The sequence below is a fragment of the Patella vulgata genome, chromosome 6 (assembly GCF_932274485.2).
Source record: "Patella vulgata chromosome 6, xgPatVulg1.2, whole genome shotgun sequence".
Lineage (NCBI taxonomy): Eukaryota > Metazoa > Mollusca > Gastropoda > Patellidae > Patella > Patella vulgata.
Window position 1 is genome coordinate 23,027,706 of NC_065884.2, and position 16,916 is coordinate 23,044,621.

General features: G+C 35.4%; 1 non-coding gene across 1 annotated transcript in view; it reads left to right on the forward strand.

Moving 5' to 3' along the window:
* Positions 1–16,916, forward strand: part of LOC126815937 (uncharacterized) — a 37,430-nt gene that overhangs the window by 15,792 nt on the left and 4,722 nt on the right. The window contains exon 6 of the transcript XR_008788632.1: positions 16,388–16,465. This is a non-coding gene — a transcript (uncharacterized LOC126815937). The remainder of the gene's footprint in view (positions 1–16,387; positions 16,466–16,916) is intronic.

Consider the following 16,916-nt stretch of genomic DNA (forward strand, 5'->3'; position numbering starts at 1 on the left):
ATACACACCTTCTAATCGTGGACCTGTGTCAACCGAGTACGTCCTCGGTTGAACCGAGGACTTTTTTTAAAACTAAATCCAAGACTATAACGATGTTCAGAAGCCCGGATTTAATATCTCATTTGAATGTCGGGTCGATCTGAGGTGCTCCGCGTTAGGCGGTATTCTACAGTTAGGGTGTATCTTTCGAGTGTGTGATCTGAAAAATGAAAAGTATGATTTTGTGTATCAAATCCTCGGTTAGTGTTTATTGGACAACTAGCGTATCAAGTCCTCGGTTGATCTACGTCTACCATACACATCATAATATGGTCACATGGGAGAAATAAGTTGTTATTTCAACGATAATGAAAGCAAGTTTTACTATTATCATCATCATACCTTTGACAAAACACCAGATGACCTGTACAGGAAAGCCGTTCGATGTTAAAAAAATCAAGCCATCTAGTCATTATATCACTTCTGAATGAATTTTCGAAGTTTTTACCTGGCGTAACGTAAAACATTATTGCCGAAATAATAAGGATAAAATAATAAGTAATCAACAATTGAAATATTAATAAGTTGCGTAAGTTCAAGTAGTGACACTTGTTAGCGCGTGTTACTGTTAAGCCTAGTTTTATATAATGCCTAGGTCCCACTGGGCATCGCGATCCATGCGGATCCATCTGGAAAGCGCCAGGAATGCCTCCACGGCCAGTTTTCCCAACGATAAGTAGGGAACACATCAGTAAAAATTCCAATGCAAGCTTTGAAATTTTTCGCAGTTCTCCCGGACAACCCCGAATGCTTAACTTCCATTTCTCACGGGACTACTCCGTTGTTTGGGGAAAAATTTGTTTTATTTCCATATCGCCGATGATTTTCCCCCAGTGGGACCTAGGCATTAGTTCGTCAAACGTTTGTGATCAGCTATTTTCCAAATTGTACAAAAGAACTCAATATAAAAGACTAGGTTTTGTTATTAACATTTTGATCCACACATCTTAAATAAGAATAGGTCCCCATACACCACGGTGGAAGCGGACGTAAAATACAACTAACAAACAACAACAACATACATGCCCTTTGCGCACTACAGACTTGAGCCTTTCGTTTCAAGTAAATATCTTGAAAATGCAAGTTAATATCTTGAAAGTTCATGTTAGTGTTTTAAAAATTCAAGTTAGTATCTTGAAAATTCAATCTAATATCAAATTAATCTATCAAAAATTTGTTTCATATCCCTCTCAAAACATTGTATTCGGGAGGAAGGACCCCAAGATGTAAAAATCTAATTTTAAAAGCCATGTTTGTTACGTAACTTAATTGAGAGAGTGCCCATTTTCAGAATGTATTTGTCGTTACTTGTGTACATTAAACTATAGTTTAAATTCTGCCCATCGAAATATTGACATCAAGCGAAACAAACAAAGTACAACAATGTAACATGGCGGGGGTGTAGTATGTGGGTAGTTTTTTTTTTAATTATTGGCCATCGCATTTGGTGGCTTTCTATGTTCTGACCTGTTCGAGCTATTTATTGGTTATGTAACTAAGACAGTAAACAATTCGATTACACAATGGTCCTCTTTTAGTGGGTATTAAGTAACTGTTAAATGTAGGCTTTATTTATATTAACATTTCGTCACAAATCTGAATTATCATACTGCTTATATACACGTATAAGCCTTCGTATTTTCCATAAATTCAGTGGCATATTGTTGAACAAGTTTCACTCATCAAAGTTTGTTTCCAAAGTAGCAAATTCTTATATGGGTTCAAATCGCAAAACCAACTGGCTAGTTTCTTCTGTAGTATTTCAGTTTTTATTCTCTCTATAGGTAGAGAAATATAATAGCCAAGGATTTCATATCGCATTTCACATTACATTGCAAGGGATATCTGGATTATATAGCCAGTTATGCTTGTCAGTTAATGATACAGAGTTAGGAAATGGTCGTCGTAATTGCCCCCGAGCAAATATAGAGGACTGTTACAAATTAAAAGTCTTCCTAAAATTAGCATACTGTCCCAAAATTTATATTGCTTTTATTAATTTCACTCCACATTTGGTTTGTCTTCTCGTTATTTGCGTTTTATTCGTCTGATTTATTATCTAAAACACTATGGTTTAAGAGCAGATAAAATGGTCATATCAAAATCGTTTGTACTTAAAGCCAGTATATATTATAAATGAAATGAAATGAAATAGGGTTTAACGTCCTACTGTTCTGCTCCGAACTGGGCATATGTTATACAGTGTGCTATGAGGGCAATTTTGCCCGGACAGCGGCACTACGGCCTACACTTATATCGAATTCCAACTGTCAAAGGATCTTTTATTGCACGCCAATGTGTACACGGGACCTCTTTCTCGGCCAATGCAGGAATCGAACACCCGACCTCTAGGCTAGCGAGCCAGCGTCTTACTCACTTAGCCACGTGATCCCCGTATATATTATAAATACTTTAGCCAATTGTACACCAATCTGATTAATATTATGATCGTGCGGCGGCGTCCATGATGATCAACAAACTAAACTTGATTACCTAATCAACAACCTAAATCTCCTCGCCACAAGATGCTTATCAATTGGTGAGATTACCAGGAATTATTTGTCTTGACAAATCTAGACCGAATTGAAAAAAAAAACCACCTACAAATACAGGATCACTCTAAATTAAGTTTTCTCTCATTTTCTGAACAGTTGGTAAAAAAATGTTATTTTCTTGGTGATTGATACGTGTTTTATCACCCAAAATAACAAAATATGTCATATCATATCTTACAGCGCTAGCTTTAAAATGGGCATTTTATCATATTCAACGCTCTTAAAAGAGTTTGTTACATTCTTTGCTTCAGTTTCATATGTGCATACAACATTTTCGATAAAGATATGTTAGGAGTTCTTGAAGCTTGGTAAATGCAAATATACTTTTCACGTTTTTATATAATATATGACATGCTTTCATATCTTACCAGTGTCGGTATTACGCGGCTTTATTAAAATTTCAATTATCCATAATTATCCATGAAGCGAATTGAGGACAACATATTTGGGGACTTTTTTTTTAAAAAAAAGGTAGTGATTTTTAGACAAATAAAAAACCCGGGCAATTTGGTGCAATATTTCAGAGAAAGAGAAGCAAGAAATGAAAGACAGTCGTGCAGAACGAACAAAATAAATTTCTTTAAGCTGGTAGTGATTTTTAGACAGATAAAAAACCCGGGCAATTTGGTGCAAGAAATGAAAGACAGTCGTGCAGAACGAACAAAATAAATTTCTTTTAGCTATTTGAAACTGGGTAAAATGCAAACTTTTATTATGTTTTTATATATTAATGGTTATTTTAATTATTAATATACTCAGTGCACCTTATGACAGTTTATATAAATGACACTCAGCTGTACACAAATTGCACATTTATTGTTTCTAAACAATGACGACCAGCTGGGCGAAACGATATCCAAAACATTCTTAAAAATAATAGTTATATTTAAAAATTTTCAACTAGTCAGGGTAGGCCTCGAGTCTGATTTATAATCGTGGGAACGTGTAGTATTATGACAACCCATAAATGAAATGAAATGGAGTTTAACGTCCTACTGTTCTGCTACTCTGGGCTAATGAAGACGGGCATACGCACTGAAAAAAAACTTGTGTTGAAACAACACAAACTTGTGTTATTTTCAACACAAGTTAGGTGTCTCTATTTAACAACACAATCTTGTGTTAAATGTTGAAACAACACAAAACTTGTGTTAAATGTTGAAACAACACAAAACTTGTGTTAAATGTTGAAACAACACAAAACTTGTGTTAAATGTTGAAACAACACAAAACTTGTGTGAAAATCTACACATTATTTGTGTTGAAATTTCTGAAACTTGTTTGTGTTGAAATTTCTGAAACTTGTGTTGAAATTTCTGAAACTTGTGTTGAAATTTCTGAAACTTGTGTTGTTTCGTACAACCTTGTGTATAACAAAAACTTGTGTTGTATTTTACCAATTTATATCCAGTATAACAACCTTTCGAATGCAACCCATTCCATTCGTTCTGTTTAAACTGTAATTATTGATAAATGACATAATAATTTTGTTTGTTAAATTATTATTTATTCAATAAATGATATGAAAAAATAAATTAATGCCTAATTAATACCAATACAGACATCTCGAAGGTTAATAAACAAAGTTAATTCCAATACTAATAAAATTGTGTTATACAATGAAAAAATACCCACCCCCCATTCCCAATTATTAAATAAAAAGTAGCTATTTAAATTGAAAAATAAAGCACCGAGACATTTGGAATATTAATCAAAAAAGTTAATTTCAATACTAATAAAATTGTGTTCAATAATAACAATATCCCCCCACCCCTCAAAAAAAGCTATTTAATTTTTTTTTACAATTAACCTTAAAAAGAACTGAGAATATAATATATATGTTCACAATATCCCTACCCCATGGTCCCAAAACATACATTTTAAATATATCTAAATTTAATATCAACCAAACCAAGCACTAAAGACATTAATAATGCACTAAATTGAAATACTTTTAAGAAAAAATAGTCCCTTTAACAGATTAGGAATTCAAAATTTTCTACAATATATAAATGGGAACTAATAGATAAAGCACAGGCAAATAATTATAGATAGATAAAATAAATATAGCATAAAAATCAAACAAAATGGAGAAAATTAAAAATTTGTAAAACAAAAATTGATTAATTAATAAAACCATTTTATATAAAAGAGGCATTAACATTCGAAATGTTCACTAAATGTTTAAAAATAAAGGTTGATTTCATCCTACAATAATACATTTTTATAATTATCGAATGTTACTATTAATTATTGATGATCCCTCTATATTATTTCAAATTTTCAGGCCAAATCTTTAGTGTTTAGGATTACACTGGATTCTATATAATGAAACAATATTAGAGATGGTTTGGTATTTGACATTAAAAACAAAAATGTGATTAAAAAGGCAATGGTGACATATAACTTTTGGGTTTCCACAATAAGATCTGTAAAAGAATTTGATGACTTTATATTCAGAATTTAGAGTTGTTTTCTTTCTTTGGTATTAATATTCACTAAATAGATATAATTCTCCAAGGATGTTCAAGTGATTATTATAAATACACTTATCGACAAATGGGGTTTTGATGTGGATTTAACTTGGTACACCAGTCATGGGTATAGAGTTGAAAAGAGCATAATTTAACAATATATTATATTATTTTGAGACTCATATGTATGACTTCATGCGAATGCAAGGGGGGGGGGGTATTTTAGTCAGGTAGCATTATTGCTTACTCATGTACACCAAAAACACGTCATCTCGCCTAAACAGATGTTTTACGCCAAAACGCTTCAACTTGATTGATTGCCATGTTTTTGGTGTAGATTTATATCTTTTCTTGGGCGCCGAATCGAACTACGGCTTTTAAAATGTTCATAAGTCGACGTAAATTGATTTTTTCAACGATAGTTGGTATACAACGATGAGCACATGAGTGAGTAGACTGTGGGAAAGTTACGACAACTCATTTCCAGGCGCCATTGTGGGTCCCAATTATGACGCCATAAAAGCTATGACGTCATGGCTTCATACAGGTTTACATACCAAAATTTGTTTTTTTCTTGCAGTATTAGGCGTTGAGGGATAATATAACGTTTTACCCTAAAAAAAAATGCAAAAGAAACCAATGCAGTTTGGTTCAGTGATAAATATATCAAACAAAATCATACCCAAAATCGGGGAATTTTCTGAGAGCGATATCTCGTAATCAGTGTGTTTTACTATTTACTCGTTGGATTATTCATGATTTCTTTTTAAATTCCTCAAACACAGAGTGGTTATGCAAGCGAAATATGCCGAAAAATCGAATTTGACAAACGTCAAATTAAAAAAAAGAAGTATTTGTTATATGGTGCCGGGCGTTTCTTTCATAATGGCCGCCAAATTTGGTAATATTATTATTATTATTATTATTACAGCATATTTATAGCGCGCCCTTTCATAAAACATGTTCAGGGGCACTTTACAAAGTGACAATGTAATCATAAAAAAACAACAAGATTATGGACATGTTAACAATTGTATACAGAGTCAGTTAAAAGCCTCATTAAATAAATGTGATTTAAGTTGTTTTTTAAAAGAATATAGAGATGTACAACATCTTAAACTAAATGGTAGATTATCCCATAAAACAGGTGCTTGATAACTAAAAGAGACTAGTTGAATAGTTTTGGGCTTTAAAAATAGTTTATCTGATGTACGTAATATTCGACCATTATATCGTGGTGATGTACGCGAAATGTGTGGAAATCGAATTTGACAAACATCAATTAAAGAAATGTATTTTCCATGGTGCCGGGCATTTCTTTTAAAAGGGCTACCGAATTTGGTAATACATGTATAAGGCAATTTAACAAAAAAAACATAAATTTGGTAGACTAAAAGGGCATCTCTTAAGATACGTAAGATATGATTTTTGCAATGTCCTTTATATGGTTTTCGATGTCTCTGAATTTGAAGATAAATTTTGAAAATACAAAATAGCAGCAACACCAATTGGCGGATATTAAATTAATCGTCATTTTTCCTGTTGGATATTAGATAGTGTCTCTTAAGCATGATGTACACTGTAGTTCGATGTACCCTGTAGTTCAGATACAGTCTCCAAACCGTGTTTACACTGACTGTAGTTTGGGTGTAGTTCGTCAAATGAAGATGAATTTTACGATACAAAAAAATGAATATATTGTAAACGCGCTTTAAATATCTGGATGCGATAGACTTCGTGATAAAAAATTCAAGGTACATTATATCATTGGCAATAATAAGATCCAATTTTAGTTACACACTGTTAACCACCAATAGATGTTTTAATGACAATAAATCATAAAATGTATTCAGCTCGACGTAAGACATAAATAGATACAGTTGGTTTAACTTGAATAGAAGTTTTAATTATCTATGCTGCATATATGCATATATCACCTTGCAGCTGAATCACATTACATATCTTTTTAGTTGATGTTCATATCGTCTTACGTATTTGTGAACATCAAGGTTAGTGCGACCCATTTGTGACAATTTCTAGTTCCCAAATATTAGCGATTTAGCTCCTTTAAAAGCGAATGCAAGTTAAATATGTTTAATCAGAGGCGGATTCAATGGGGGGCGCGAGGGGCGCCCCTCCCCCTAATTTTCAACAGTGCCCTTTTTTACGGCTGAAAGTGCCTTTTCTCAGACTCAAATATGTCAGTTCCCAACCCGTTGTAGGGATCCCAAATGACTCGAACCATCGACTCAAACACACCAGTCTGGGAAATAGCTCTTGGAATGGCTACAGATGCAAGGAAATGACGGATAATTTTCTTGGGGACCCCCCCCCCCTCAGCGGCAAGCCCCGTCTCCGCGGTCAATGCCTTCATTTTGCAGCCCCCCCCCCCTTTTCAAAATTCCTAGATCCGCCCCTGGTTTAATAGTACTTTTATCTAGTGTATCTTTTATTTTGATTTTTCTTATAGAATAAGGCTATATAACAATAATGTGCGCTTCTTGTTGTATAATACTAATAATAGTATGTTCAGCTATACTTTTCGTTTAAAAAATGTATGTTTTATGTCCTATAAACACTTATTCGCTGAAATCTATGATATCCAACAGTATAATAGGTCATATAAATAGATAATAAGTTTGCATGACGTCATATGAAATTCCTGGCTTCACAGTTGTCGCAACTTTATCTATACACGGTGTAGATGTCAATATGGTTATGTGCATAGGCGTACGAGCTGGGGGGGGGGGGGGCTGGGGGCGGCGCCCCCCCCCCCCATTTTGGGAACCAAATGCTGGGAAAATTTGGGCACACAATTGTACTTTGTAAAAGTTGTATAAAAAAATATTGTTTTCTTGAATGTGTCCAATTTAACAGCGAATTTATTATTATTATGTAACATACTAAGAACCTAACTACATTTTTGGGGCACCAACCACCACCGCCCCCCAGTCAAAAATTTCCCCGTACGCCTATGGTTATGTGTAAGAATATTCAGTTCAATATATTCACGGTATATGATTTTATTCATACTTCAATTTTAGTGAGTTACTTCTGCAACGTTTTTAGAAAAAATTGCTATTAATTTGGCCAGTACTGTAATAGCAAGTGTATAAATATTTTCTGTTCAGTCTGTACACAGTAACATATCTGAGAACCATATTATCATTTCTGCCCAAGGCTCCCTGTGATTTATAGTTAGCAGTGATACAAGGCAATTACCAATTTTCCATGCTCTTGGCCTGAAGAAATAAAATAATAAAAGTCAAGTTTTTATTATTATGCAAGTGGAAAAATACAATTCTTCATGGTATGATTTGAATAAATACAACTGATTTGAAGTTGGAATTATTATTTGTCTAAGATGACTGGGCATTTACAAATTGAAATAGCTACTCTTCATCAAGAAAATACATGAATATTTTTCCCAATCCACCTGGATTTTATTGTAGGTCTTTGTACGTGAAATAGCTTTATTTAACGTCCGCTTCCACCGAAGTGATATTGCAGAAAATTAACAAATTCGGATTCCCTTTTAAAGGAATTAGACTACACTATCGCTGGATTGTATTATATTCAAAATGGCGCCCAGAACACAAAACAAACATTGCAATTCAGGGCGGACTGGTGTCGAGGTTGTATCCTAAGAATGATTTTTTGAATATTTAATCAAACAGAACACAATTATGCACATGCAGTTATGATATAATATTAAATTAGCTTACCTCAAATACCTCGAAATATACTGTTTGGTCAGTTTGTCCGCCCGCCATATTTCTATTAGTCACACATCCTTCGGCCAATTAAAATGGACGTATATTTTGTTTTAACCGAAACGAAAAATTTGCGTTATAAATACATTGTATTAAAAAATACCAAAATCACAAACCTGATGTTCTTATTTTCTGAACAAACTTTTTTCACAACAATATCACTTTTTTTCGATACTAATGCTTAATAATACAGTTAACATTTGCAGTACCACAGGGTTTAATACCGCAAAATTACTTCAATAAATATTTCTTTCTTTGTTTTAAGAGTAATTCATTTTAATTGGTCATTTACAGGTAAGAATAAATTTCCAATTTCGATTAATGAACCAATTAAATTAAATAAAAAGATTAACTCGACTATTTCCACGCCCATTCAAACATTTTTTTAAAACGTAGATATAACACAATTGTTATTGTCTTTGATGTGTCAAGTTTATTGGGGCGATATCAATCAGACACTTCCAAATGCAGACATTGTAATAACCTGTCTCTGTATATTGTCTGAGACAAGATGTGAAAATAAACAAAGAGTAGAATCAGAATAATCTTTTATTATATCTAATTAAATAAATAGTTTATATTTAGATAATAATTGACTAAAACTTTGATCTCTTATATCAGTATACTGTTATAAAATACGTTGTTTTAAAAGAGATATTAAATGCATCGCACGATACATAAATTTGCGATTTCTACTTAATGTTTGTAATAATTAATATAATATCCTTTTAGATAATTAGAAATATTAAAAAATAAATCAAGTGAATTACTCGACATTCAAATTCAGGAAGAGTGGTTTTACATATAGGCTAGGCCAGATCCCTAATCCAGTTCCCCAATCCCATTCAGATTTTCTCAATAAATAAAAAACATAATGTGATAAAGGAACATAATAAATGTTATCTTTAATGTCGACGTAATTAATTATATGGAGAAAAAAACCACATAAGATTTTATAAATGTACACAAGTTTGTGTTAAGACAATGAAAAGAACACAAACTTGTGTCATTGCAATGCAATACAACACAACACAAGTTCTTATGTTGAGATTCAACACAAGGGTTTTTTCAGTGCGCCATACAGTGTGCTATGAGGGAAATTTTACCCGGGCAACGGCACTACGGCCTACTCTTATATCGAATTCCAACTGCCAAGGGATCTTTTATGTGCACGCCAATGTGTACACGTGGCCTCAGTTTTCCGTCCCATCCGAACGACTAGACAGCTGTCCTTGTCAGGCCCTCCATCCTGCATCACTGACAAGGGGAAACCACGCGGGAAAAGAACCCATAAAGCGGAAAGCTAACTAAACAATAGCAATATTGCAATTTTATACAGAATTTCGGTTATTGATCTGAGAGCCCCCCCCCCCCCAACCAAAAAAGGAAAAGAAATTGCCAATAGGAAAGCAGGGACAGATCCCCTCTATATCCACGTATAGCGCGATTTTGTTTGTTACATAATTCCCATCCGTCGGCTTTTCGAGTAGAAATCGTGGAATAATTTTGAAGGTTTTGGTGTTTACTGACAAACAAACCAGTGTTGACATTTCTTTCTGAGTAGATCTTCATTATGGTGGTTATTAGCGGCCATTCTATATTCTCAACACGACAAGCCGAAATAATTGCATGTGACAAGTCGACAAAATCTAATCGACAATCGCCGCCTTCATTTTGTCGATTTGTCGCCTTCGACAATTGCAATTAAATGGTGTTTAACGTTTCACTGTTCTTCATCGACAGGACCAGTGAAGACAGGCATACGGTCATACAAATGAAATGAAATGGGGTGTAACGTCCTACTGTTCTGCTTCGACTGGGCTAATGAAGTTGGGCATACGCCATACAGTGTGCTATGAGTGAAATTTTACCCGGACAGCGGCGCTACGACCTACTCTTATATCGATTTCCAACTGCCGAGGGATCTTTTATGTGCACGGCAACGTGTAAACGGAACCTCGGTTTTTCGTACCATCTGAACTACTAGACAGGCCCTGTCCTTGTCAGGCCCTCCGTCCTGCACCACTGACAAGGGGTAACCTCGCCGGAAAATCTGGATGAACTTTCTCGGCCAACACCGGGATCGAACTCGCGACCTCCAGACTAGCGAGCCAGTGTCTTACTTACTTAGCCACCGTGGCTCCCCATACGCCATACAGTGCCCATGAGGGAAATATTGCCCCGACAGCGGCTCTACAGCCTACTCTTATATTGAATTCCAACTGACACGGTATATTTTACGTGCTCGCCAAAGTATACACGGGGCGTGTTTTTTTCGTCCCATCTAGACCACCATGCGTTGATGCGCGAGCTTGCGTCTGACTCACTGAGCCACTGTGGCTATCCAATTTCAAATCAAGACAAACAAATATTTACCCAATTAAAGGTTTACCCTCCAAGTAATACTGTATTCGAGCGAGCATACGATATAGTAGATGTGGCTATTATAGTATGATTGGTATAAATGTATTGGCACCTTACTCGTATGTCTGCAAGAAACAAAATTACACCATTTGGCTAGCTATAATCCTCCTCTCTCTTTCGTCTTTTTCGTTTAAGGTGTGGAGCCGTTATAACCTACAACCCAATCGCCTAATTAAGTATACTCCCCACCCCATTCATTCAGAAGAGATAACATAGAAAAGGGGTGTTGAGAGCTGATCACCTAAATTATCAAATGATCTTTTCCAAAGCAGTAACTTGGAAAGGCATTGTTTTTTTCCGAAAAGAAAGGATATATTTTTTTAAGATATAATATATACCTAAATAATTATCTTTTGTATAATATATTTTTCAAATACAAATTATTATAAACTATCTTTGCGCCGAGTTTTGACATGGGGACTTTGTGTTTGGTGAACGCCAACAATCTAGTACATACACTCTCACATCCGAGGACGTTACAAGTGTATATCAATATTATAAATTGATTGGTTTCAACATTATATCCCAGAACAGGCCCCCTTTGACCACAGGAGCAGTCCATTGAAAGAACATTTTTTTTTTACTGATTCAGCCACTTAAAGTTCTAATTTTCTGAACCAATCTAACTGAGGTCTTACCTCGTGGACACTCATTGTGGTCTTTAACCTGTAAATAACTACGCCCCCCCCCCCCTATCGTTTCCCCCTATGGAAAATACGCAGGCTTATATATGTATAGTTCAAAAGCAGTATCATAATATAGATTTGTGACGAGAAGCTAATGTAATATAAATAGGGCCTACTTAATACCCTATAAAGTTTTTTCACAATATAACCGAATTGTTTACTGTCCTCGTTGCATGGATTCAAATCACAAATTCGCCCACGCTAGAAAACTACAAATCCGAAGATCTTGCTTTATAAAAAAAATTCACTTTCCATTCTATAAATATTCCAGTCAATTATAGATTATAGAAAACCACCAAACTATAAATACGTGGATAATGCCGTGATAGCTTAAACCGCCATTGTTATTCATTGTCGCGTTACCCACGGGGAAAACGCAATTCTTCCCACAACTTCCATATTTAATCCTTGTCGAAAAACGTTCGAACCCCAGTCAAATTTACTGGGCAACTTTTTACTGTAAACGGCCGCGTGTCAGTCAATGTGAACGCCTGTACAATGTAAAGGAAAATTTTAGTTAGAAAATAAGATCTTGTTTAGCTCGCTCGAGTCAGTATATGCGCGACCCCTTATGCTACACAGCTTGGCAGAATCCACTGAAATCTAAATATAGGGTAACGCACAAATTTACTTGACGAAACAAAAGTTATGTAAGCGGGGGGGGGGGGGGAGTTGGTATCGCTTGAGACATCCATTGTTTACATACAGGCTGTAAGACCTCAGTAGAATTGGTTTTAAAAATTAGAAGTTTAAGTGGCTGAATCAATACAAAACTATTTTTTCAATGGGCTGCTAATGTGGTCAAAGGGGGTCTGTTCGCGGATATAATGTTGATCCCACTCAATTTATATTATTGATATACACTATTAACGTCCTCGGATGTAGGTGTGTATGTACTAGGTTGTTGGCATTCACCATACACAAAGTCTCCATTTGTCGGTAATAAAACATAATGTGCGTTCTAGGTTGATCACATTAATAAATGACTGTTCTATCGCGATATTGTACCACACATCAGTTATAAACTGTTATATTGTTTTATCCCATGTGCGGTCAAACGATAGGGGGGGGGGGGGCGTAGTTATTTACAGGTTAAAGACCACAATGAGTGTCAAGTCCACGAGGTAAGACCTCAGTTAGATTGGTTCAGAAAATTAGAACTTTAAGTGGCTGAATCAGTAAAAAAAAAATGTTCTTTCAATGGACTGCTCCTGTGATCAAAGGGGGCCTGTTCTGGGATATAATGTTGAAACCACTCAATTTATATTATTGATATACACTTGTAACGTCCTCGGATGTGAGAGTGTATGTACTAGATTGTTGGCGTTCACCAAACACAAAGTCCCCATGTGTCGGTATTGAAACATAATATGCCTCCTCGGCTGATTACATTATCGCGATATTGTACCATACATCTATTTTTATACGCCCACATTTTCATGTGGACGTATATTGTTGTTGCCCCTGTCTGTCCGTCCGTCCACAATTGTCTGTGAACACTCTAGAGGTCACAATTTTTATCCGATTTCAATGAAACATGAAATATAGGTTTATCACCCCAAGATCTCGGCTCCTTTCGATATTGGCATGTATCGGACCGTAACTTCATGGATTATGGCCCCTGAATGTAGGAAAAATCACGTTTTTAGCTTGTGAACACTGTAGAGGACACAATTTTTATCCGATTTGGTTTAAACTTGAAATGTATGTTTATAACCCACAGATCTCGGCTCCTGTCGATATTCGCGCATATCGGACCATCACTTCCTGAATTAGAGCCCCTTAGTGTACGAAAAATCGCGTTTTTAGCTTGTAGACCCTATAGAGGTCACAATTTTTATCCGATTTAGAAAAAACCGTTTGAATATATCACCGTTACACCCTAATGATGGTTGAGTTCGAATTTCGTAAAAATCGGACCGAAACTGACGGACAAAATGGCCGCCCCTCGTCCGCAAATAGTGTCAAAATATTGTGTATCAAGAGGTCACAATTTTCATCTGATTTTGATGAAACTTGAAATGCATGTTTATAACCCAAATATCTTGGTTCCTTTCGATTTTCGTACATATCGAATACTAACTTTATGAATTATGGCCCCTGATTGTACGTAAAATCGCGTTTTTAGCTTGTGGTCCCTCTAGAGGTCAAAATTATTATCCGATTTAAAAAAAAAACCGTTTGAATATATCACCGTTACACCCTAAGGATGGTTGAGTTCGAATTTCTTAGAAATCAGGCCAAAACTGTCCGACACAATGGCCGCCCCTCGCACGCAAATAGTGTAAACATCTGGTAAATCAAGGTTGTGGACCCTCTAGAGGTCACGATTTTGATCCGATTTGGTAGAAACTTGAAATACATGTTTATAACTCAAAGATATTGGTTCCTTAGATATTTACGCATATCGGAGTGTAACATCCTGAATTATGGCCCTTGATTGAACAAAAAATCACGTTTTTAGCTTGTGGTCCCTGTAGAGGTCACAATTTTTATCCGATTTCAAAAAAACGTGTGAATATATCACCATTACACACTAAAGTCTTGGTTCCTTTTGATAATCGTGGATACCCGAACTTAACTTCCTGGATTATGTCCCTTGATTGTTCGAAAAATCGCATTTTTAGCTTGCGGATTCTCTAGGTCACAATTTTTTCCGATTTTAAAAATCGTTTAAATACATCACCATTCCACCATAATGAATTTGAATTCGAATTTCGGGAAAATGGCCGTTCTTTGTACGCAAATTGTGTAGAAGTGTGTAATACGAAGGTTGTGGACCCTCTAGAGGTCACAATTTTTATCCGATTTTGATGAAACTTTAAATTTATCTTTATATCCCAGAGATCTCAGTCCCTTTTGATATTTCCACATTTCAGGCCATAACTTTCTGGATTATTGCCCCTGATTGTACAAAAAATCGTGTTTGTTTTTAGCTTGTTCTCTATCCATCTCTTGAAAATGTGGGCGTATCCTGCCTGGCAGCCGCTGGTAAACAGTTATATTGTCTTTATTTCCCATGTGTGGTCAAACTGAACATGTTATATAGTTTAAACAATATTTTATTCATTTGAAAAGGATTGAACAACAGGCAAAGCCTATATAAGTTCTTTCCCAACATGTTATATGAAAGGGTGCACTATAAATATGCTGTAATAATAGTAATAATAATAATAACAGTATGATATTATAGAGCAGATGACCTCGTTTGGCGGCGTTCCAACATACACCATGCGTGTCCTCGATTAGGCGTAAATATCATAGGGACTCAGTCGGTCGTATTTCCTCAATTATTTGCAACATCCTGTGTGTCTGCATTTCTTCTGTAAAACGTCAAATACAGAAAATATATAAATTGAGGTATTATTTATATATTTTTCAAATCGTTTGATGTACTAGAGATCAGACATAACTGTGTTTTTTAAGTTTATCAAGACCTCGATTAAAAGCATCCAGTCAAAGTCCTCGATTTACACCATAAACATGTATGGTGTGTGGGTGTGTGTGTGTGTGTGTGTGTGGTTGATTTAGATGCATTTGACATGTCCCCTATACACATATAAAATGTGCCACAAGATAAAAAACGCAGACATATACAAACTAACTGAATAATTGTGAGAGCGCCTGATCTTAAAGTAGCCTGTGTGTTTGTAGCCTTTTGTTTACTAATTGGCAAATAAATAAAATGGTTTTAGGGTAGAAGCGAAATTTTCTATAGTATTTTTAATTTCTTTCTGGGGAAGGATTTTCTCTGTCTTGTAATTGTCTCTCTGGTATCAAAAGATGTCGGAAATGCCGTCGAATAACTCTACGGTCAGCCATCTTTTTGAAGCAGAAACAGACTTAAGGTTGGTAAGCAAGTCGTATACCTTGCTTGGGACTTGTGCTTATATTGACTATGTTTAAGAACGAAGTTGTGCTTAAGTTTTTTTCTTGGAACGCATAATAACGTTCTTGTGCTTACAATGAAGTCTACTTAAAATCTTAGCACAAGAACGTTCTTAAGAATTTTCTGGGAACACAAAATAAGGTAAGTTTACTTAAATGCAAAGTCTACTTAAAATCTAACCACAAGAACGTGCTTAAGAATTTTCTAGGAATCGGGTCCAGGCTAGCGAGCCAGCGTCCTATCCACTTAGCCACCGTGATCCCCTAATAGTATGTATCAATAAACCAATAAGAGGCCATGATGTTTAAATGCTACAGTCTTGTGAAAACCACACAGGCACATAGGGAGGTCTGAGAATAAATTTCTGAAAGAAAAAAATGTATTGTGGAACTCTCGTGGTGAAAAACACCACAGAATAATATTTTGTAGAATCTTACAAGATGATAGGATAAACTATTATTGTTCCAGCGAAATAAAAGGAAAATGTTTCATTTAATTTTTCGTTATTTTCTGTTGATTTCATACATTTATATGTTTTCTATTACAGCATATTGTCGCTATCCTGGTTTGTGTTATTCAAATGGCATTAAGGGTAATTGTAACACTGCAACACGCTTGTGTATTGGTAAATATCTTAGTTTGTATCATATTACAGATGAGTGGCACAAAGTTATTGATCTAGTACAACTTAACCTCACTGATCACACCTACCACAGTTTGTTAACGTCATGCTAACCTCACTGATCACACCTACCACAGCATGTTAACGTCATGCTAACCTCACTGATCACACCTACCACAGTTTGTTAACGTCATGCTAACCTCACTGATCACACCTACCACAGTTTGTTAACGTCATGCTAACCTCACTGATCACACCTACCACAGTATGTTAACGTTAACTTTTCCGATCACACCTGCCACAGTTTGCTAACGTCACGTTAACCTCACTGATCACACCTACCACATTATGTTAACGTTAGCCTTTCTTATGGACTGAAAGTAGGATCATTTGAAATCTATTCTTTCTGACAGTCGGGCAAAACAAATGTTTCCGGCAGTCGCCTGATATACAC